Source organism: Contarinia nasturtii, unplaced genomic scaffold (genome assembly GCF_009176525.2).
Source record: "Contarinia nasturtii isolate CC-2019 unplaced genomic scaffold, AAFC_CNas_1.1 Cnas_scaffold_2546, whole genome shotgun sequence".
Lineage (NCBI taxonomy): Eukaryota > Metazoa > Arthropoda > Insecta > Diptera > Cecidomyiidae > Contarinia > Contarinia nasturtii.
Genome location: NW_022199867.1, coordinates 328,825 through 353,391, shown reverse-complemented (window position 1 = coordinate 353,391; position 24,567 = coordinate 328,825). Strand labels below are relative to the sequence as shown.

Below are 24,567 nucleotides of genomic sequence, written 5' to 3'. Positions count from 1 at the left end.
TCAAAACATTTGAACGGAAATAGAAACAAAATGAAATGAAAAAGAAAATAATGTGAGATAACATGAGCAATTGAGTTTGAATTATAATAATTTGCATAGGATTTTATTCCATAAAATAACAACATCTACAAATAGTGCATGTATATGGCTTCCCAGTGGTTTGTCTTTAAAAAATTGATTGTTTTTACATATTTCAAAAACGTACCTCATATTTTCAAGCAAATTCTTCAGTAAAAATTACTGCAATTTTTCTTTTTAGTTGTTTTGTTTTGTTCTGTGGCCGTGTATTTTATTTTCAATTATTCCTCGCCAGCGAACATTTTTGTACATTACATAGAAAACTCATCAACTGGGGCGTTATTAGTTCTGATTCACAGATTAAACTGTCAACTGGCATGTAAAAATAATTCGTTTTATCTATTTGTGTGAAATATTTTGCAATCATAGCAAAAAACCAAACTATTTTGACGATTTTGTGTTATATGTAAAAACTAGTAATGACTCTACGTTGCGATGGTACTGCATTTAATAAATACGAAGACTTGACACCACGTAAGTAAAATGAGCTTTTCTTTATATTCAAATCAAAAATGTGAAACGTTCCTTTTCTATTACCATGTTACACAGTATCGCTCCATAAGAAGTATAGTTTTAGAATATAGAACATTCTTCGCAACGATTCAAATTGATTTCATACGAATATAGTATATAATATCATGCATTTATTATTTTTAAAACAAAAACAAATATCTTCTATAATTAGAATATTGGTACAAAAACAACATGTCATAATTTACATTATTGGTGACAAACAATTTTTCGTCGTATTTTCATTCGATAACTGTCAGATTTTAGTTGCCAAACAGGTGGTTATGTATTTGTTTCCATTAATTTACTAAATACATCAGCGTATGTGTATACGAAATCAGCGGTGCGCAAGCCACAGCAATGAAACGACAACAACAATAACACATATTTTTACTGTCAAAATTTTGATGTCAAATGGTGTCGACATTGGTGACGGTATTTTGAAACAGACTGTGTAATCCGTATTCATCGTATATGATTCTATGTAAAGTTCTATACTTGATCCAGTTCCCATTGACGGTTCAAATCGTCTATGTCCACTAGCGAGGACATGGACCTAGGGGGGAGACACAAACGATTAAACCATGATTCCAATATATAAACAGTAATCCTACTATTCCACCAATCCGTCATTTAATTGTCAAATATGATGTCACATTTCGCCGCTATTCACTTTGTTGAAAACTTATTTATCGACACTGGAGTATGACATTTTGTTATTGATAATTAAAATTATTTTTTTCATCAATAAAATTTTGAGAAAGTCTATCTATTGTTTTGTAAATTTGTAATCGACTTTTAAACAAAAAAATATCTCAAAAAAGAACAAATTACTATCTTAAAACAAGTTCAATGCTTTGATCAAATTCTGTACTATCGATTACAAAAACATTGAATCTAACCCATTTTTGCTATTCCATACATGGGATTAGTGAATCCATGTGAATCCAACTACTGAATTGTCTATTCCACTTTAATTTCTCGAATTTTTACACTAAAAGTCTAATCCTATTCCACGTGTCTACCCCCTAGACATGGACTGTGTGTTTCTTCTGTTACATTTACGTTGTAATGGACAAGTATAGTAACATGGCGTCGTTCAAATAAATTTAAAAATCCGTCCACTCGTATCGACACCATCTAGCACGGTAGTAGGGATTTCATTGCTGTGGCGCAAGCTAACAATTCTATGGGGATTTTTCACTTAAGTGGGGGTTAGAAAAAAAATTCCCAGCAAATTGAAAGAGTTTTTGCGCACGAAAAATACTAGCAAAAAGAGGGATTTTCTTTCCACTCCAAAACAACTTAGCAAACCGAAAGAATTCTTGCACCAAATTGAAGCGCTAAAAAAGTTCTTAATTTTTACAAAAAAAACCCTAGCAAATTGAAATAATTTTCCTAACAGCCAATACTTTTTTTTTCTATTTGAGCTGAATAACAAAAATTTTGCATTAGAGGTCGTTTTTGTTGAAATTCAGACGTTTTCACAGTGATTAGGTCACTGATTTTTTTTATGATTTCCCAGTGGAATGGTCCCCTCTTATTCAAGTCGCTCACTTATATCAAATATAAAGATGAAAATTCTTTTATATCTTGAATCTGTAGACAATAAGACATGTTTTTCCAAGTGGCCGCAAAATTATGCCGAAAATGTTCCACCCTAATTATAATCTTTCTTTATTCACCGTCAAATACTGGCTGAATCATGTTTGAGTTTGTACATATTTATATACATGTATTGGTGGGAAAAAGGTATGAATCAACGATGCATATTACATCTGATCACCGTTAAAAACCACATCTTTTCAATATTTGAGATATAATACAAAAAATAATTTGATCATAAATAAATAAATATTTGTAGTAAAATAAAATTTTCAAATTGCACTGGATAAAATGAGTCAAGCATTAAAATAAAATAGATATCACAATGGACCACATTTGATCGTTCAAGAAAACAGCATTATGATTAGATACTAATGACAAGTTGAAAAGTGTTCATCACTTAAAGCTAAAAGTCGATTTTTGAATGTTGATCTGGATTGATTCTTAATAATTTGTCGTTGATTTTGAAATAAGCGATATTTCTCAGGTTGCGTTCATTTTGATTTCGAGCGATTTCCATCTTCAGTAATGGGCAATGAATTTTATTATGCAGTAGATCGAATATAAATAAAATTGAGGCATTTATACGGCGTCTTTGAAGTGACTGCATGTTGAGTTTGCCTAGACGAGTGCTGTATGATGATATTTGAAAGTTGTTTGAAATATTTGGATATTCTTTGAGTGCGAACATTGTGAATTGACGCAGGCATGACTCGATTTTGTTTTTGTGTATGCCATGATACGGTAGCCACACTAAACTGCCATATTCCAAAACTGACTGCACAAGAGCACAGTAAAGCGATTTCAGGGTATGGACATCAGGAATATCGTGGCTGAATCGTTTCACGAATCCAAAAGCTGATGTCGCTTTGGCCACAATTGAATCGATGTGCTTGACGAAGTTGAGCCTACTGTCGAAGATGACTCCCAAATCTCTTTGCTCACTAACCCTTTTAAAATTGTGATTGCCGTATGAGTACGAGTTTATTAAATTTTCTCTCTTTTTCGATATGGACATGATCGAGCATTTATCCAGATTCAAATGCAGTTTGTTTGCTTCGCACCAAAGTTTTTATTTGTTGATTGCTGATTGTAGTTTGTTGGTATCATTGATGTTTTCAATTGAAGTTGCCAGTTTCAAGTCGTCAGCAAACAGAGAGATAAAAATGTCGTCGGCACTTATTGAACTTACAATGTCATTAATGAACAATAAGAATAGTGTGGGGCCCAAATGGCTACCTTGTGGCACTCCTGAGTGTACGACAAACTCGCTTGACTCCATCTGACCATATTTGACGAATTGACAACGATTTGACAAATATGATTTGATCCATTCGATTAAGTTTGGTGCCAGATTGAATTTGCCATCTAGTTTTCATTTATTAATCTGCTTTATACACTTTTTTTCGTTTGAAAGTCAAAAAAACGAGCAAAATAAGGTATTTTTGATATGGTCGGGGTCGGGTCGTTTTTTCAACCTTTAAACAATGTAATGATGCCAGTTACCTAGTTTTGGACCAAAATTAACAAAACCGGTCGGGGAACAACAATCCGTTCAGATAGTGAGATTTGGACCACCCTAAGCTCCATACATTGTCAATCTCTCTTGACCTATGTTTCACTTCGTCTAGCTTGTACCTTCGATTCGGGTCGAAAAGTGAAAATACCCCCATTCATTGTAACTTCACAATGAGATATTCACCCCTTATGGGCAAATAAGTTTCTGTCTATGAAAGTTACGCATATCAATGTAGTTTCCAGTGGTATATAGTTTTGGCCGCCCTGAATGACCCAATTCTGAGGGCGGGGGTCAAAATAATATAAAAATGAACCCTTGCCCTCCGAACTATGAGATGATGCAGATAGAGGCCGTTAATACCTTTCCAACGGTATGCTTAAATTTTCTATCCGATCATAATTGTGACCAAGAGAGCGAAAAATGTCCATATATGCGTGTTTACATACATTTTATATGCAAAATACACGTATGCACATTTTTCGCTCTCCTGACCACAATTTTGATGCTTGAAATTTCGATCCGATGAAAATTGTGGGCAGGAGAGGTACAAAACTTTTGATGTTTGCGTATTTATATAATAGAAGATGTAACACCGCCATACAAAAAGTGCTGACTGTCAGCATATTTTGTATGATGGTGTTATATTTCAATAAGTTGTGAATAGAAGTCTCGCTTTGATTCTCGGGCAATCAAATCTTTAATTATACTGATTAATGTGACATGTGTTGCATAAGTTTTGAGAGCAAATTTCTCGCCATTTAACCTCCCGTTGTACACATGTCCGGAGAGTCACATTCGTAACACATGAGTCTGGCCAGATCCACATGTCATTTCTGATCAATTTTATATGAAAAATGATGTAATTTGCATTCTCTTATGATTAAACATCCGCGGATTGGCCAGATTTTTTATTTCAAAATGCTGCATGTGGTAGAGGGGTTCACGATATGACATTTGGGGCAAAACACCCACTACAAACTTGTGGAAAAAGTCGACGACAGCGCTTTAACAGGTGGACCACGCGAGAAACTTATCAATCCCTATTAACAAAACTACACTTGACAGTTATTGTATTGAATTTTGTACGGGATTTATTTATTATATAAATATGAATGTCCGAGAATGAATGTGAGACTTCTCCTGAGAGTTTATTGAAATGTAACACCGCCATACAAAAATTGCTGACAGTCAGCATTTTTTGTATGGCGGTGTTACATTTCAATAAACTCCCAGGAGAAGTCTCACATTCATTCTCGGACAATCATATAAAAAAAACAATGTGAAATGATGTGAAAAAGGTAAAAAATTAATGTCGTGACGAATTATGTAAAAAAATAAATATTATATTTCAATTACTCAGCGGAAAGTATGCTTGAATACGCGTATACCGCTGCAAAGCGGTACCAATATATACAAACACATAAAGGTCGACCCGCTTTAGATAAAATTTCTATTTTTTACACCTAATGACGGCTCATTATTTTTGTTTTTATTTTATTAATAAAACTAAATTAAAATAAAAAAATGTAAGTTTTTTTACGAATGCGATTGCGTGGTTTTATTGCTCTGCTGTGCAGCAGCAGCAGGAACATATGGAGGTTAGGTGTCATCGTTGTTCCAAATTTTCTGATATTTGTATCAAATGTGGAACAAAAGAGTATCATATAGCGAACAGAAAATTTGAAACAACGATGAAACTTATGAATGAAAATATTTTAAATAAAATAAAACAATAAATCAATTTTCCTAATTTGTTTTTTGTTAATTTTTCAAACGTGCATTAAATAAAAGAACTACAAAAAAATAATACAATAAAATTGACTCAGGAGGACACCTAACTCAATATATTCCTGCTGCTGCTGCACAGCAGAACAATAAAACCACGCAATCGCATTCGTAAAAAACTTACATTTTTTAATTTAATTTCAATTTTAATTTAGTTTTATTAATGAAATAAAAACAAAAATGATGAGCCGTCATTAGGTGTAAAAAATAGAAATGTTATCCAAAGCGAGTTGAACTTTGTGTGTCTGTATATACAGTAGTGTCAAAAATTTTCAGGCCTAACATAGAAACACACATTGTATTTTTGTGACGACTATATTTATTATTTAATATGGTCCTCTTGAACACGAATGACACATTCATTTCGATACCCCAATGCTTTCAGTCCTGCTGAAAACCACTCGGTATCTTAGTCCTCCCATAGGTTGAAAATATCGTTCATTTTCTTCACTTCGGGCTCATATTACTTTCCCATGCGACACTTTTTTCTGTTTGAATACTGGAAATACTAGCTAGGGGCCGGCCCCAATAAATACAATAGATGGTAGAGTTGGATGCACTTTCAGTTGAGAAAGGTGCATTGCCCAAACATTCATTCGTCTGCTGCTATGCGAAGACAAAATGTTGTCCAGAAGAAAGCGTTACTTTATTTCTACTACATAACGCAATCTATACATCTCTTGAGCGTGGTACAGGCCCAAGACCATAGTTTATTTTGGTGACAAGCCAACCATCAATATACCATCTGTATACTAGAAACGGAAGCCATATGTTACAAAGCACCTGTAAGGAGGCGACTTATTATTTTTATTTATTTATTCACCGTCTGATCACAGACTGATTTTATCACAATTATTTACAATATCATTTGCAATGAAACACTACCCGATCGAATACCAGCCGCCAGTCTTTTCGACTTCGGAGCAGCAGATATCGACTGTGTCCATTGTATATTACTATCAAATAAAAAACCTCTATCGAGGTGAAGGACGAGTGACGAAACCAAAATTTGAAATACAAAATTTCTGATATCAATTTTGTGACGAAAATAGCTGGTAGATATATTTTCTGTGTACTGTGAATATAAACTTAATATACATTTGTATATTCGAAACGCCATATTTTGAAGACAGGTGGACCGATTTTCGAACTTTTATATTTTTTCTTGATCTATGGCCAATCGCGGCTAAAGGCCTTCCAGGCTAGAATTTGGAAATTATGTGTATATATAGCAAGTCGACTTTTCAACACACTAAGGTGGTCTCGTCACTCGCGCGAACTGCCGTCCGCTGTGATTCATAACACAATTTTTCTTAGTCTATTTTACCGAATTTTAAATAACAAATTGTCCAATTTAACAATACTATTTCTAAAAATGTGTCTCGATGCCGAGTCCAAAAATGTTTCTCTTATTAAATTAAAATTCCTACACGCTACGTAAAATGGTTGACTATGTGCATATTCAACTGTAAAACATTCGTACTCTAATAAGTTCTGTATTCCTCAAATTTCTTTGGTTTTTGTTATTTTGCTGTCTTGTGTATACAATCTTATCTCTAAGCGAACGCGACACTATTTTACCTAATAAGAGATCGTAAATTAAAAATATAGAGGCATTTATACGCCGTCTCCAAAGCGGTTGAATACTTAAAACATCACATCTAAACTGATACGCTGGCAATACAAAATTCTCATCTCTTTGGTAAACAAATCTTAAAGACCATATCACAAATTTTTTCTGAATTGACTCTATTCTATCGGAGTGTATACGGTGGTATGGTTGCCAAACTATACTCGCGTACTCTAACTTTGATCTGACTAGCGCAAAATATAACATTTTAGCCGATTCAATCGTGAACTTATTCTTTAATGTGCGTTTTATGAATCCCATTGCCCCAAGTGCACTGGCTGTGATCGCATCGATGTGATTGATGAACGTTAGTCTTGTGTCGAAAATAACGCCGAGATCCTTGTGCAAACTGATTCGTTCAAACGTATGTTGGCCGTTGTTGATCGTATAAACGTAGTCGATTGCGTATCCACCCTTTGCATACGTCATTACCAAGCATTTCCTCAGCTTCAAGTTTAGGCTGTTTTCAGTGCACCAGTCGTTCAACTGATCAATGGCTCTTTGGAAAATAATGGCATCAATGAGCGATTGTATTGTTCGTATCAGTTTTAGATCGTCTGCGAATAATAAAACAAGTGCATTTGTTACGGTTTCGACAATGTCATTAATAAAAATAATAAATAGACATGGTCCCAAGATACTTCCCGCAGGTACTCCCGATGACACAGTGAAAGTTCTTGACTTTCTCTCCCCGATTCCAACAAATTGTGTTCGCGCTGTCAAATATCCATGGAACCATTTGACAAGTCGTCGGCCGAATCCAAAGCTCACCAACTTCTGCAACAATTTCTTGTGGTTCACACGATCGAAGGCCTTCTCAAAATCTGTGTACAGCACATCCGTTTGACATTTTTTGATCATTGAGTCCATCGTGAAATTTACCATTTGCAGTAAATTTGTTGAGGTTGATCGATTTTTCACGAATCCATGTTGATTGTGGCTGATTTTTGCATTAACAAATGTGTCGATTTTGTTATACACAACAATTTCGAATAATTTGGCTATTGTTGGTATTATCACGATCGGTCGATAATTCGATGCACTGCATTTCTTTCCAGACTTGAATATTGGCACAATTCTGGAATTTTTCAATGCTGCCGGAACACATCCTTGATGCAACGACTTACGAAATAGCATTGTTAACGGCTTTGACAAAGTATGCGCACAATTTTTCAGTACTTTTGGTGAAATACCATCTGGGCCGGCTCCTTTGTTTACATTGATCGCTTGTAGTGCTTTCATCACGTCTACTTCATTGATGTCAATGTCAAACGAGATGTCACCGCATTTACTCAGCAATTGATCCAAGTCGATATTGTCGCTCTGTGTATACTGATTTTCGAAAAAATCAGCAAATAATTCCGCTTTCGTTACGTCTGTGCTCGCAGTCTCATTGTTGTATTCAACAATAGGCGGAATGTCACTTCTCTTTCTTCTGTCGTTTACAAATCGCCAAAAATGTTTTGGATTCGCTCTGATTTGCAATTGAATGTGGCTGATATACGACTTGAACAACTGGCTTTGTAACTGCATGAACGAATCTGTGATGGCATTAAATGGATACTTTCTAGTAGAAAGTTCCTACTGATGCCTTGCCTCCACTGTATTCCACTGCGTTCTCTTCTTTCTGATCTTTGATTTATAGCACTGGAACCAGACTTCATTGCCAACTACAATTGATTTATTCACCATATTCCAGAAGCATGAGAAATCCATCACAAAGAGAAAAGTGTTCATCTGTCAAAAAAAATTCAAAGACTTTTCGAATGTTCGCGAACAAACTTTCTCCAAGCAACATTTATCATGTGGTTATTAAAGACACTGTCTGCTGTGATGCTGAGGGTCGCAGCTAACGTGCCCTTGGGCATTTGGAATATTTCATGAACGACGCTTCGATTTGGGGCCATCAGATTTAGAATTGTTCTCACTATTGAAGCAAAAGTGTGAGAGTCACCTTTCAATAATCTTTGTACAACTGCAGAGGTTATTCTTAATGTTTGACTATGGTATACGACGAAGGAGGTCCCCATAAAATGCACGCAAGAAGCGATTGAAATCGTTTGATGATGTACCATCTTTTAAGAAATATCAAATCTCGACATGATTTTTGATTTTTTCCATTTTTCTAAAAATATCGAGGTTACTTGGTATGCAATGCTGTAGAAAATATACTATGACAGATATCAACTCAATTTTTTTCTGCAATACTAGTGACAGTTCGTACTTCAATTACAGCACAAGAACAATTTGTAATTATTACCTTCTATATGTCAGGCCCGAAAATTTTTGACACGCCTGTATTGGTACCGCATTGCAGTGGTATAGACGTATGAAATCACACTAGCCGCTGAGTAATTGAATTATAATATTTATTTTATACCATAATTCGTCACGACATTAATTTTTTTATCTTTTTTGTTCACATTCACATTCTTTCTTTATATTTCTAAATAAATAAGTCTCGTACAAAATGTAATACAATAATTAATATATAACTTGCTTGACAGCAGATTTCGATAGGGACAATCAATGACATTTGTGATTTGACATCTCGGCCACGGTTTGGCCTGTCTGGGGCAAAAAAAAATATTCCTAGATTGATATGGTGCTAGATATGATCCTTGGTAGCTCCAAGGACCCCATTATTTGACTGGAATATGACATAAATATATTCGAATATTATGGCTCCCCCTATCCAGTCTGGTAAATTTTTGCGATTGCCTTTTTAGGGATTTAGGACATTTTTCTATTTACGTAAAAAATTACCCTTAGGAATCCAAAAATGGGGTCAATTTTGGGTTTGGGTCGGTTTTTGACCCCATTTGGGCGATTTCAATTTTTTTTCGAAAATTCGGACCCGTGCCTCCCGAATTGGGTCTCCCCGGGGGTCAAAGCAATATGTCAGTGGATAGTACATGGATAGACGTAACTTTCGTGGGAAGAAACATATTGGCCCATTTGACCTTTAAGGGGTCAAAATTCGCTTGATAACTTTTATGTTTCCCTTAAAGGTCATTTTTATCCACCGGGGGATCGGGGGGTCACCATGGTATAAAAAAAATTTCGTCTCCTTAGGGGCTACAACTTTGCTCAAGAAAGTAATCGATTATCTCAAGTCGTTTATGACATAGATCATCGTGATCACTTCATGGTACCCATGGAAACACAGAGGGACATAAAAAAGCCAAATATGAGTTTGGGCAAAAATGGTTCAAATTATATTTTTTTAGGCCTCTCTACCGATTAAATCCAAAAAAACGAAAATCGGAGTCTAACATATTGAATGGTTTTCTGGTAAGAGACATTTTGGCCAATAGGCCTAAATAGAAAAATGGCCAAAAGTGGCCGAAGGTATATTCCATGGGCCGAAATAATGGTGTCACAAATTATCACAAATTAGTCACTAAATCCCTAAAAAGGCAATCGCAAAAATTTACCAGACTGGATAGGGAGGGGGAGCCATAATATTCGAATATATTTATGTCATATTCCAGTCAAATAATGGGGTCCTTGGAGCTACCAAGGATCATATCTAGCACCATATCAATCTAGGAATATATTTTTTTTGCCCCAAATGTCATATCGTGAACCCCTCTACCACATGCAGCATTTTGAAATAAAAAGTCTGGCCAATCCGCGGATGTTTAATCATAAGAGAATGCAAATTACATCATTTTTCATATAAAATTTATATGGATCTGACTCATGTGTTACTAATATGAACGCTCTAGAATAAAAACAACGTACTGCATGGTTGTTATATCAAAGCGGAACACATGCAGCGATGTCCGCGGTGGCAATGATCACTAAACAGTATAACGACGGTCTTCTGGTGCGTTGTTGTAATGATGTTCTAACAACTGGGCTTTGGCGTTGATTGGAAGTCGCTTGGTTCGAGCGTATGGTTGATTGGCTGTGAACCCATTTGCCCGGTGTAAAAATACACATAAGTTTGCGGCGGCATGGTCAATACTGCTAACCGGACAGCGTAATAATCGACACGTGCTTTATATGGTATGTGAGCACGTGGTAATGCCGTCAACGCATTGAATATTGCCAATGTTGAAAGCGATCAAATCGTTGATTCGGAACCCCAGAGAAGCGTACAATAGTCGATCGTGGACGTACACATACGGCCGATACACATCAAAATAAATTTGTATTACTTCTTGAAGGCCCTTGGTAGCAATGGGATCATGGATTTCATCAATAGTTGGAGGAACTGGTGGTAGTGGTGCACCCGGTTGACCGATCCGTCCCATCAATGTGCGTCTTGCAGCATCGTCCAGCGCTTTGATCATGTCGACGAATCCATCGACAGTTGGTGGCTCCGCTGGAAGTGTTGCAAATCGTCCTCGTTCTGTTGTTCAATCCTTCTCCCAATCGGGCAATGGTCAATTGCAAATTCATTATTGTAAATGTTTTGAGATTATTTTGAATAAAAGTTAGGGATCTGGAAATTTAAATGAGTTTCGCAGAAATATTACAATATCTTACAACTGAGACACATAGTCAAAAATAGTACGAAACTTTAAGCAAATATAAAGTTATGATATCGAAATTTCAAGAAGGTATATGAAGAGTACATAATTATAGAGAAGATTTTGTGTTAGTACGAAAATAGTACAAAATTTCGATTTTTAAGCGATTTTTATGAAAGTCCACTGTTGGTTTTGGGACCTAAATGTTGTGATATCGAAATATCGAGTGGGATATGAAGAGTAAGAGTGGATATAATTATGGGCCAATTTGCTTAATCAAATTTATTTTATTATAGAATTATACTAATATTTCACCGATTATAACAGTTGCTATTTTTGAAGAACTGTCGAAGCCTGAATATATACACAAATGTGAAAATAAGTTGAAAAACCAATGAGCGCTAATATCGTCGATTTTTCTTTATCGATTCCACCAATACGACATCTTCTAAAAAACTCGCCGATTTCTGTTACTAGTGGTGTTTTAATACAGCTCGTGTAAACGTACAAAGGAACACACTGACTCCGATTCTGTGTATGCGTATGTATTACAAATTCTGCACTCAGTCGTCAATCGTAGCTGCTTGTGCAAAATTTACAATACATACGCATACACAGGATCGGAGTCTGTGTGTTCTTTTGTATTAGTTCGTCTGCTCACAGAAGACGTCAATTGTAATATTTGCGAACTCTGGTGGTGATTTACTAAATTACCACCATTACAATGTGTGGCATGGTGATTTTTGTATGTATTGTATTTGCTTTGCTGAGCAATATTACTATCGCTCAACGCAGTGTTGGTGGTAATACTGTACAGCGCTGTCACAGCAAAGCAAATACAATACATACAAAAATCACCATGCCGCACATTGTAATGGTGGTAATTTAGTAAATTACTACCAGAGTTCACAAATATTACAATTGACGCCTTCTGTGAGTGTAACACAGCCATAGCCGTATAGTTTGCTCGAGCTGTGTCAAAGCAACAGTAGTAACAAAAATCGGTATCTTTTTTAACAGATGTCGTATTCGTAGAATCGATAAAATTAATTTGTATGGGGAATATACGATACTAGTTCCAATCGTGAAAAACCTATATATTTTTGAAAAGTATATAATTAGTACAAAAAAATTATATTAGTACATTAGTCAAAAATACGTTGATAGAAAAAGTGCTATTTTTCGGCCAAAAGGGCATTTTATAACAGTTTGTCTGGACCATACGTAGTGATGTACAAATTTTTTTGTTGGCAGGTACGCAATGGATAATTATTACACCCATATTCGGGCGATATCCGGTCCTCACCGTCGAATTGTTACTGAACTTGGATTGCCACCATCAGCAAAGAAAGTAGAAGAGAAAGGAGGTTAAAATGCTTTCTCACGTCTTCGATGTTAAAAAAAATTCGACTCGAGGAGTATAGTGTATTCAGATTATAGTTGATAGTGTGGATATATGTCGTGTAAACGAATGGGGTGTGGCAAACGTTATGTTTGGGTTTTGTATTTTCATCTTTTTGAAAAACACAAGGAAGGGTGTAACCGTAATTAATCGATCAGACGCCTAGATTTTTCCATCTTGGATTTAAGCTTTGAAATGCAAGTAATAGTTTCATTAGTGTTTTGTTATGTTCTTTTTCACTCTTACAATTGGTCAAAGTACGGATAATCCGGAAAAGTCAATAGCAGAATGAAATTTAAGATGTTTTGAAAAATATATTATTATCATTCAATCCATCGTCATTACAATCATGCACGCGATGGAAACATTTGTCGGCATAGTATTCACAATTTCTACTGGTAATGATAATCAAATAAAAAACCTCTATCAAGGTGAAGAACGAGTGACGAAACCAAAATTTGAAACACAAAACTTCTGATATCAATTTTGTGACGAAAATAGTTGGTAGATATATTTTCTGTGTACTGTGAATATAAACTTAATATACATTTGTATATTCGGAACGTTGCAGAAATTCTCTTCTTTTTACTTTGAGTTCATGCTGATGCAATGAAGCAACGTTCCGAATTTACAAATGTATATTAAGTTTATATTCACAGTACACAGAAAATATATCTACCAACTATTTTCGTCACAAAATTGATATCAGAAATTTTGTGTTTCAAATTTTGGTTTCGTCACTCGTTCTTCACCTTGATAGAGGTCATTTATTTGATATCAATAGTTTTGTAAGCGCTATTTTCCAAGTTAAAGATTCAAGACACATGAATTTGAATATTTTATTTTAGGTTATTTTTGGACCAAATTTATACAAATTATGGTTCATAATGAGGAACAGAGGTATTTTTCAGTGGTATGTTGTATGCATATTGTTTTATCTTTGACTTGAGGCTTAAATTGATGACATTTTCAAGAGAACATATGCAGTCTTTTTCGAAAAAATGCCCGTTATGTGTGCGGTCAACGGTCATTTTTTGGTTTTTTGCCAATTTGGCCACATGAAATTTTTAAGTCGCAATTGACACCACTGACCATTTGAGAACTTACTTTAAGACCTTTCGAACAAATATGAATTTGTCATGGTTATGTCAAGTGGTTATGTCAGGTCCCACAGCGACTGCATGAAATATTGGCCATTTTTGCATGACCTTTTGCATAGTTTGCCATTTATACTAACATTTTTGTAGATTTCTTTTAATTTCATTTGTGACTTAACGCATGCACCTCTCCCGACGATAGTCCACCTTCTGGACTGAAGGGAGGGGACATAAGATTCGGTATTTTATCGATCTTATGCGAGGAAACTATCAAACATGTAGTTATTTGTTGTTAAGATTTTATATTTCATATTTCATACATCTAGACATTTTTGTGAAAATTCGAATTTTGGTACATTTGGCCGATTTTTGGTGCAATAGCAATCCAAAACGGTCGATATTTTATTCAATTTTGTGTGGCTAGTCACAGAGCATATCTACAGAGTCATTGGAGTACATTTTGGCCCATAAAATACTTCAAATTTTCCTTTTTGGCCATTTTTGGCCATATTCGCACTATCAAAGGCCATATCGTGAAGACAAGAATTTTTAGGGATATAAGCTATGCGGCATTTTATAGCTTAGACTTGGGCCCAAAAATCGGTGAATATTTCAAGTGACCATGAAAGGCTAGTTTTCGAGCTAATGACCATTATGTATCCGGCCAAACGGTAACTTTTTGGTTTTTGGCCAATTTGGCCACTCCAAATTGAAATTTTTGGACCGCTCACTTCAAGACCTCGATAGCTCACTTCAAGACCTTTCCAATGATATGCATATGTCTGGGGGGTGTCAAGTCATGGCGCTTCGGTGACCATAGGGCAAAAAGTCGAAAAGTGACTTTTAGAGGCCGGCCATGGCCAACATATGGCCATATCGAAAAGTGCCGGAACAAAAAAGTCTTAGTTTTTTGTGTACTTTAATCCCAGAAAGTTTCAAAAAGATCAAAAACAAGTACGCAAAATTGCGCACAGATATACCCTAGGGGGGAGACACAAACGATTAAACCATGATTCCAATATAAAAACACTAATCCTACTATTCCACCAATCCGTCATTTCATTGTCAAATGTGATGTCACATTTCGCCGCTATTCACTTTGTTGAAAACTTATTTATCGATACTGGAGTATGACATTTTGTTATTGATAATTAAAATTATTTTTTTCATCAATAAAATTTTAAGAAAGTGTATCTATTGTTTTGTAAATTTGTAATCGAGTTTTGAACTAAAAAATATTTCAAAAAAGAACAAATTACTATCTCAAAACAAGTTCAATGCTTTTATCAAATTCTGTACTATCGAATACAAAAACTTTGAATTAACCCATTTTCGCTATTCCATACACGGGATTAGTGAATCCATGAGAATCCAACTACTGAATTCTCTATTCCACTTTAATTTCTCGAATTTTTACACTAAAAAGTCTAATCCTATTCCACGTGTCTACCCCCTAGGATATACCAAATAACTTTTATAGGAAAATCATATGAAATTTTCAAAATGCGAAATTTTTCGAAAAGATTGATCGATTTTGACGGTTAGGGGGTCGTTGGAAAGGTATTGAGCTCTAGAATTTGAATATCGATGTTTCAGGGGTCGACGACCTCATTTAGTTCCATCTATGGCCGTAGAACTGAATTTTGACCCATTTCTTGAAAGGACCATATTTTGAAGACAGGTGGACCGATTTTCAAACTTTTATATTTTTTCTTGATCTATGGCCCAATGGCTAAAGGCCTTCCAGGTTAGAATTTGGAAATTACGTGTATATATAGCAAGTCGACTTTTCAACACACTAAGGTGGTTTCGTCACTCGCGCGAACTGCCGTCCGCTGTGATATGTATGTGGCGTCAATTAAAAAATACTGTTAGCCCAATTGCCATCAGAAATGTGAATGTCAACAGAAATTTACAAGCGGGGTTGGCGTATATGAGATTGGGAACTTTTTTATGCGAACGCAGCTGATCAGCGCCACCTCACATTAGTTCGAATTAGATCGAAAAACTGAATTTAATTCTGTAGCATTGAAATGAAAAAGAGAAAAAACAACAACAATAGCACGGCCACACAGAGCTGTACATCTATGCGTGCTGATGCATACATACACATATACGCTTTCTTCATTCTTTCATTCCATTGTTATACGTATCTCACTGGTCAACAGATCTATGTAGCCATGTTACTGTTGTTGTTTTTTTTCTCTTTTTCGATTCAATTCATTGTAACTAAATTGAGTTCAACTATGGAATACAAGATGGCACAGACGAGGGGAATTCGCATTTTGTCTCTTCATAGGCTTAGCCGGTTGGAAATTTATTATTTGTGATTTCTGCAGATAATCAATTTAAGGATCTAGCCCGGACGGCAATTCACGCGAGTGACGAAACCACCTTAGTGTGGTGAAAAGTTGGCTGATATATATACATGAAATTTCCAAATTTCAATCTAGGATTCTTTTCGCCACGATTGACGAATGGTTGGAAAGCCATTGGGCCATACATTAAGAAAGCATATTGAAGTTTTGAAATCGGTCAATTTTCTCAAAAAGGTCTAGATAATGTCGACATGACGGATGTATTTTTAAATTTATCTGAACAACGCATCATGGATATACTTGAAAACAAAATTACGAACATGCACTGAAACAAATATTCGAGTACGGTTACTCGCACTTGTTGTGTTAGCAGAGAGTCTACCCCTCAAAATGAGTTATACGCAGTCTATTTTACTCTATTTTTTTGTTAATTTCAACCAAGTGAACGCATCGTAGTGAAAGAAGAGATACATGTGTAGTCATATGTACGTTGAACGCATGCGGCTTTGACTACACGTGTATTTCTTCTTCCACTATGATGCGTTTTCACTTGGATGAAATTAACACCCAAAATAGAGTAAAATAGAGTACGTAACTCATTTTGAGGGGTAGATGCTCTACTTACATCGCAAGTCCGACTAACCGTACTCGAATGTTTGTTTCTGTGTTTAAAAGAAAAATCGTTTTTTGAATATTAGCAATCGTGAAAGTGAACTAGATGCTATAGCGAAAATATACGAAAATTTGTCACAACTTATAACTTGAGAGTGTTTAGCCATATCGACTTTCATCTAAAACTTCTAAAAAAACTTACATATACAGGGTGTCCCATAATTCCGTACAAATATCCAAGGGGGAAATTACTAAATACGTCTAATACCAGTAATACGATCTAGTACAACAAGAATACCGACAAATACCAAGTAATACGATTTAGTAATGAGGAATTTTTAAAGCACTGACTGAGAGGAACGAGACACATGCAAACCGAAATAATTAAAATTCAATGCAAACATTTTTGTTTATTTTGATAAATATATTTTACATTTTTGAAAAGTGTTCTAAGAAGCTCTCTACACAAATCAGAAGATGAAAAAATATATTGGACCGAAGTTAGGTTAGATTTTTACATGTCAAAATTAACAAATTTTGTTTGTTTAAGAAATATATATAAAATCTTGTGCGTTGGCATATTTTTATGACATTGATTCAGTTATTTTGTTCAATTAATATTTTGTAATATTAAAATTGTAAGCAAGAGTGATACAAAAAATATTGTTTTCAAATTATTTTTCTTTCACACAGATGGATATCAGATCTTTCACTAGATTGTATTACTGGTATTAGATGTATTTAGTATACTTTTCCCCTTGCAAATATCTCTACCATAGATTCCTCAGCTCATGAGGAGTAGAAAAGTATATGGACACTTTTTCATGTTCTGATTGATTTTTGCGGATGGTCATCACGGCTGTGTTTCTCAATAGACATTTTTCATTATTGGCTTATTGGAAAGATATCTCAGTCCTCTTGAGAATATCACGAATTTTTTTTAATTCTGAGCCGGTACGTTAATTTTTAGAATCCAACTTTTAGATGGCTATAGCTAAATTACTATAGCAATATAAAAATAACATTGATAAGAACAAAACGAATATGTTTAAGTTGGAGGTTTTGCTATAATAAAAATAAGTATACCAAATTTTATGAGCCTGAATAGGTATTTTCCAAAAGAAAATGTCAATGTATCATAAAAAATCTTCTAATAATATCTCCAGTTTTGTTTTAACAATACCAACTCTTCATGTTTTTTCATCTCTTCCATCAGAACAATTAAACATTGCAAAAATTTAAAATGAAAAGTGTTTAATGATTTATACCCAAATGACAGTATTTTTTATTGACAATTGCTCCTGACGATATATGTATGCAGAATTTGCACTTTTTTTTAATCTAAATTGTATATCTTACATTGTTGAAATTTATGATTCAAAGAAAGCCAACCAGAAATAATTTTCTTAGAAGAGTTGGTGACTCAAAGCTTTTCTTTGCATAAACCCTAGTTAGATGATTGATGGTTACCATTTATTTTACAATAAACTTACGGTTCATTAAATTATATTCCTCTCATAAAAGGAAAAATGTTAACATAGTATAAAGCTGTTACGGGTACAAATTGTGGAAGTTAAAAAAACCGTATGTGTTGAAAAAATATATATAAAACCCCGGTTACATAGTTAATTCCAGTTGTGTTTATATGGTAGATCGGTTCTTTTGCTTCAATCTCATCATAAAGTTCTGCTAATAAAGAGTCTCACCTCACGCAAATGATAGCTAAAAGCGAACTATCTATTAAAAGCAGGATATTGCTTGTGCAAATGGCCAACGATTTCCTTTTATATTTTTCGTTATTTTCGCTTCGAATTATAAAAAGTCGGACCCAGCCCTCATATTAATCGCAAACATCACTTTTCTTGAAAGCATTTCATTCTTTACACATCGAAAAATATCATAATAACAAAGAAGACGCTTACAGTCCATAAAATATAACGTAAATAGCTGGAAAATAACATGCGTGCTGCCATCTGGTATCTTAAAGTTTTCTCTTGAAATGAAATTGCAAAAAAAAGAAAAAGAGGTTAAAAAAGAGAAAAAGATTGTACAGTACATATAAGTGGCTCACTACTATAAAATGTCTATCGGACCAGATTTTTGAACTCACACTCCTCAGTTGTGAGCAACTTATATGAAAAACTCGGTAGATAAATGCCAGAGAGCAGCACAAATGCAATGTTCAAAGAGTAGTCGTTTCTTGGAAAAGAAAAAAAGCAGTCACATAAAAATGACTATATTGTGTATGCTTAAATGACGCGCGCGAACGATTTCGCACTTGCTATTTACCAGACTATTCTAAGGGCCACAAGACAGTCGATTCAGTGATATGATTTAAGCACTAAAAATCGGTAATCAGTGTTGGTATAACTTCTGTGAATAACGCATCAGTTTTAGCAGAGACTTATGATATTCAATTATCTATATTTTTCTATAATCTGTTCTTCAATTTCGAACATATTCAAACGATTTTTTTAAAACAAACTGTAATTTTTCTGTTAAATTTCGCTTATAATAGTAATTTTTTGTCATTTATGGATAATAACAACCACGACAGCAGCTTTGAGCTATATACTCGTAGACATTCGACTCGAGAGGGGCCGGTAACAAATGATATTTCTAAAGAAGAGGCTAGCAAACGGTTTTCATTGTCGATAGAGACCGATGCACAAATTAATCAACGAAATGCTAGTGAAATTCCAAATGTTAATTCATCTGTAATTTCAATTATAAGCAGTGGTCGATCAACAAATACCCAAGCAACTTTGACAAAATTAAAACCAAAGCGCAAAAGATCTACTTTGGGCAGTGTTTTGACTGATAAAACTGATACCAATTCCAAAATAAACCACTTAAAGGGACACAATGCACTCACTTCATCGTTTTTGCGAAGGAAGCGTAATGAATATACAGGTGTGTGTAGTATCATTTAAAAAACCCGCTTAAAACAATAATTATCAAACTGTCATTCACTAGAATGATTGAACACGGTTTCTAATTTTTTTCAAGGTTGTTGCCTAGTATTATCATGATTTTGGTCAACTCGGCAGCAGCAAAAATCAAGTTTTTTTTTTTTTTGAAAAAAAGTTGTTGGCATGACTGATCTTGTTTTATATTCGTATAACTTAGCTTTTAATTTTTGGGGCAAACTAAACAAAAAAACAATAACCTAACCAATAATATGCCTTTATATGGTATTATATGTATTACATTGGAAAGATTAGATTTTTGCATACATTCATTTCAATTTGCTATTCAAAAGGCAGGTGAACGCTTCTTTACGGTTAGTAATTCCAGATTTCTCTTATATAAAAATATACAGTATATTAATTGGTTATTCAAAATTGTGTGTAAAAATTTCCAAAAAAATAAGAATAATAGTTTAATTAGATTTAAACACAAATTCTTAAAAAGAATGCGTTTGATTTATTCATGAAAATACTGCACTACTACATTGAATTTTAATTTGCATAGATTTACGTTTGACATGGAAAAGAGACGATTAATAAGGCTGCCAATCAAATAAAACATACAAGTTCCCAATTTCGTCAACACTTAATCATGAAAGCTATTTCGTTCTCTCTCTCTCTCTCCCCTTCACAAATATTGACACAAAAACAATGAACCAAAGATAATAAACTTTTTGATGTTTGTTTGTGTATATGTATGGTTTGGATATTCAATAAGCGCACACACCTAAATTATTGGCTATGAATCTTTGTTATGTGTATGCGTAAAACAAGTTAAGAATGATTTCACTACACTATTAGAACTGATGTTGGATTGACAGAGAATGAAATAGAGACTTCAGAAATTCGTGTATTTGACTGAGCTCTCAAATGTGTGTCTATGTCTATAAAATCGGTTGCGGTTGATTGTTGTGATGTTTCCACTATTTTCGACTGTAAAATCAACACATTTTCGAGGTCTCTCGCGCCTTTATTACATTTCACATTTATATTTCGTTCAACTCTCGTGTCTTGTTTTTTGTTCTCACTCTTTTGTGTGTATTTTCATCGTTGTCAATAGTTATTGTTATTCTTCGAAATACTATCGTTGAAATCAACTTGTGTTTGATATTCATAACACAAAGCCTTGTAATTCTTATTAAGTGATGACAGTAAAAATTATTGTTAACATTTAAATAAATGCGTATTTTTTAGTGTGCAATCATTAGTTTAGTGTATAAATGCCACGATACGTACTTAATGGAACGAAAACTCTTAAATCGTATTTGAAATAATAAACAATTTTTCTGCTTGTTTTTTTTTGGAAAAAAAATATTGACTTTTTGTTTCAACATTTTTAGTTATTGCGCTTTTTTCCAAGAGTTCCAAAATTCATGTGCTATAGATCAAACTTTATTAAAAATGAAAAGTATAATCATAGGTGGGATCCTTACATCCGTTACCCAATGATAACGTGTCAACAAAATGCAAATAATTCTTAAGCTAAAACAATCTTAAATTTTTATTGTTTGCAATCAATGCAAAATGGAATTCAGTGATCAAAATCGAACGAATGTGCAAATTGTAAAAAAATGCAGAAACGTTACACTGTCAATATATTTCTTAGTTAGTGGCGGTCGTGGGCGATAATTTAAAAAAGTAGCTCCTATATTTTTGTGCTCGAACAAACTAAAGTTAAATAAAATTGACTAATTTGAGCATTTATTAAAGTAATTCAAAAATGAACTTCAGAAGTGTACAGTGTACACATAGTATTATTAAATATATTCTAGCAATATTAACGACGAATTATCAAGTCTATTGATTGTACTTTAAAAATTCATTGATTTACTGAAAAAAAAGAAATGTGAAAAGGTGTATCATTTCAAATTGAGGCAAATGTACTTATTTAGTTCATTTCATTTATTAAAAAGTTCGGAAGGACAGAGTTCAAAGATCTTTAGAACGAAATTGGATAAAATGAACAGTGTTCTCTGTATGTAACATTTTCTTTCAATTCAGATATACTAACTCAGATATTTATTAGTTTTTTTAGTCAATTATTCTATTGTTGTCGTTTAATTATTGATTGTGTGAATTTGATCGGCTGACGTCATAATATAACAAAACTAAAAACAAATGTCTGTTATGTCAAAATTTCATGTAATAAATCTTCACCAACTCAACTAGACCAAGCCGATGATGATCAAATGATGAGTCGAATATAATTTAAAAGAAATAAGAGAGTCTTGTCAAATCTATATGGATGTTTCTGTCACTCCCATTAAAATTCATATTTGAGTTTGACAGCTGGCTAACTTTTTGGCATTGTTCGTTGTACGTTTTGGTACACAGAAACAAATATTCGAGTACGGTTATTTGCACTTAGGGTGTTAGCAGAGAGTCTACTTTTCAAAATGAGTTACGCACTCTATTTTCGGTGTTAATTTCATCCAAGTGAACGCATCATAGTGAAAGAAGAAATACACGTGTAGTCATAGCCGCTTGTGTTCAACGTATATATGACTACACATGTATCTCTTCTTTCACTACGATGCGTTCACTTGGATGAAATTAACACAAAATATTACGTAAAATATCCAAATTAAAAAAGTAAGAAAAATAATAATCACAAATACAACTAATGTTTTCTCTCTCTTAATAAGAAAGAACAACAACAATTACACAGCTACACTCGGTCGGCGGCTATATATAGTCGACTACTACATACGTAAAAACGTTATCATTCGTTTCTTATACATATATTTCCACTGAATCGCAGATATGATACGTATGTAGTTAACACCCATATAGTGGCCTTTTGAGTGTATCCTAATAATTTTTGTTGTTCCGCCATAGAATGTAATACCAAGCTTGTATTTATATGACAAATTAAGATATTGAGTAGTGGTAATTCTGCGGAAAGAATATTGTCGATAAATGGGTACAAACGCTGTTTGTTCTTTGAGATTTATTTTAAAACTGACAATCTAACTGACTAAATTCTTTCATTTATAAATTCTATTTACTACGACGTGATAACATCAGAAATAATAATACTATGATTCCTAGCTACTAGATATATGTATCTTGAACACATGAGTGTTAAAAAGATTATAAAATCAAACGAACGATCTCATCTCATATTCATTTAACATAACTTATGATCTTATTATAGAAGTAAATAATTATATGCGATGACACAATACTAGCGTCTGACGATCACTCAACAAGGGAGAATCAATCGAAATCATATTCAGTACAGAAGGTCAACTGGGCGTTCTAGCTATGATTTATTCTTTAAAAATTGCATTTCAAAAAACTAGAGATGAGGCGTACACTACCCAGGGGGTCAAAGTACCAGATTGGGCTCAAACTTCACAGAATTTTAGTGATTAATTAGTGACAATTTGTGACGCAATTTTTAGAATTTGTGACTCACCAGAAAAAAGTTACAGGCCTAAATTTGAAAAAGCCTATTCATCAAAAAGTCTATAAAAGACATCTGGCGGAGATTTTTTGAACAAAAAAGTGAAAATTGCCGAAAAAAGAGTGATTATCGAAATTTCGAAAAGTTGTTTTGAACTAACTGGTCAGTTAAACTGACAGTACGTTAGCCAGCTAAATAGACTAAAACAATAGAAGTTATTGTTATAATGAACAACTTCTATTAAAACAAGAAAAGTGATTCATCATTAAAACAATAACGTCCATTGTTTTAGCCCCTTTAGCTAACATAGCTAACGTACCGTCAGCTCAACTGACCAGTTAGTTCAATATGTTGTCTGCTCAAAAATGTAATTATTTGAATTTGTGACACACTCCTTGGGACAGAAATGTCAATTTTTCGATTTTCACACTAAAAGTCGAAGTTGAATGAAATTTAGCAAATCGAATACGTACTATTGTGATCAAAAAGTTCCGGTAATTTTTAAATAAAATGAAAAATCTTTATTTATTCTTCCAAATCGATTTCTTCGCCTTCAAAGTAATCCCTCCCGGCTGCAATGCACATACGCCAACGTTTTTTCCAGTCTTCGATGCAGCGTGAAAACTCACTTTTTGGTATGGCATTTAATGCATGCAGAACTTTTTGTTTAATCTCTTCTATCGTCTCAAAACGATGTCCACGAAGCGGTCTTTTGAGCCGAGAGAATAGCTTGAAGTCACACGGTGTTGAATCAGGCGAATACGGTGGCTGTGGAACGATATGAATTAAATTTTTGTTGAAATGATCTCGAATAACCAATGCAGTGTGAACCGATGCATTATAGTGATGCAAAAACCAAGAGTTGTCTGCCCATAAATCCGGCCGCTTTTGGCCAATAGCATTACGCAAACGACGCATAACATCCAAATAATATTGCTTGTTATCAGTTTGGCCGGTTGGAAGAAATTCATAGTGCACTACGCCACAATAATCGAAGAAAAGTGTTAACAACACCTTGATTTTTGAGCGACTTTGGCGTGATTTTTTCTGTTTTGGTTCACCTTTGGCACGATATTCACTCGACTGGTCAGCTGTTTCGGGGTTATAAGCATACATCCAAGTCTCATCCCCCGTGATAATGCGTCCTTGACC

The 24,567-nt window shown here is 34.2% G+C and overlaps 1 long non-coding RNA gene across 2 annotated transcripts; it reads left to right on the top strand.

The window, feature by feature from the left end:
* On the top strand, positions 1-20,114 carry LOC116348582. Of its 2 annotated transcripts, none has more exons than XR_004201829.1 (3): positions 1-158; positions 260-552; positions 19,595-20,114. It is a non-coding gene; the product is annotated as an uncharacterized LOC116348582 (long non-coding RNA). The 2 variants fall into 2 exon arrangements; XR_004201830.1 differs by lacking the exon at positions 19,595-20,114 and adding an exon at positions 12,863-13,200.
* Positions 20,115-24,567: the final 4,453 nt, after the last annotated feature.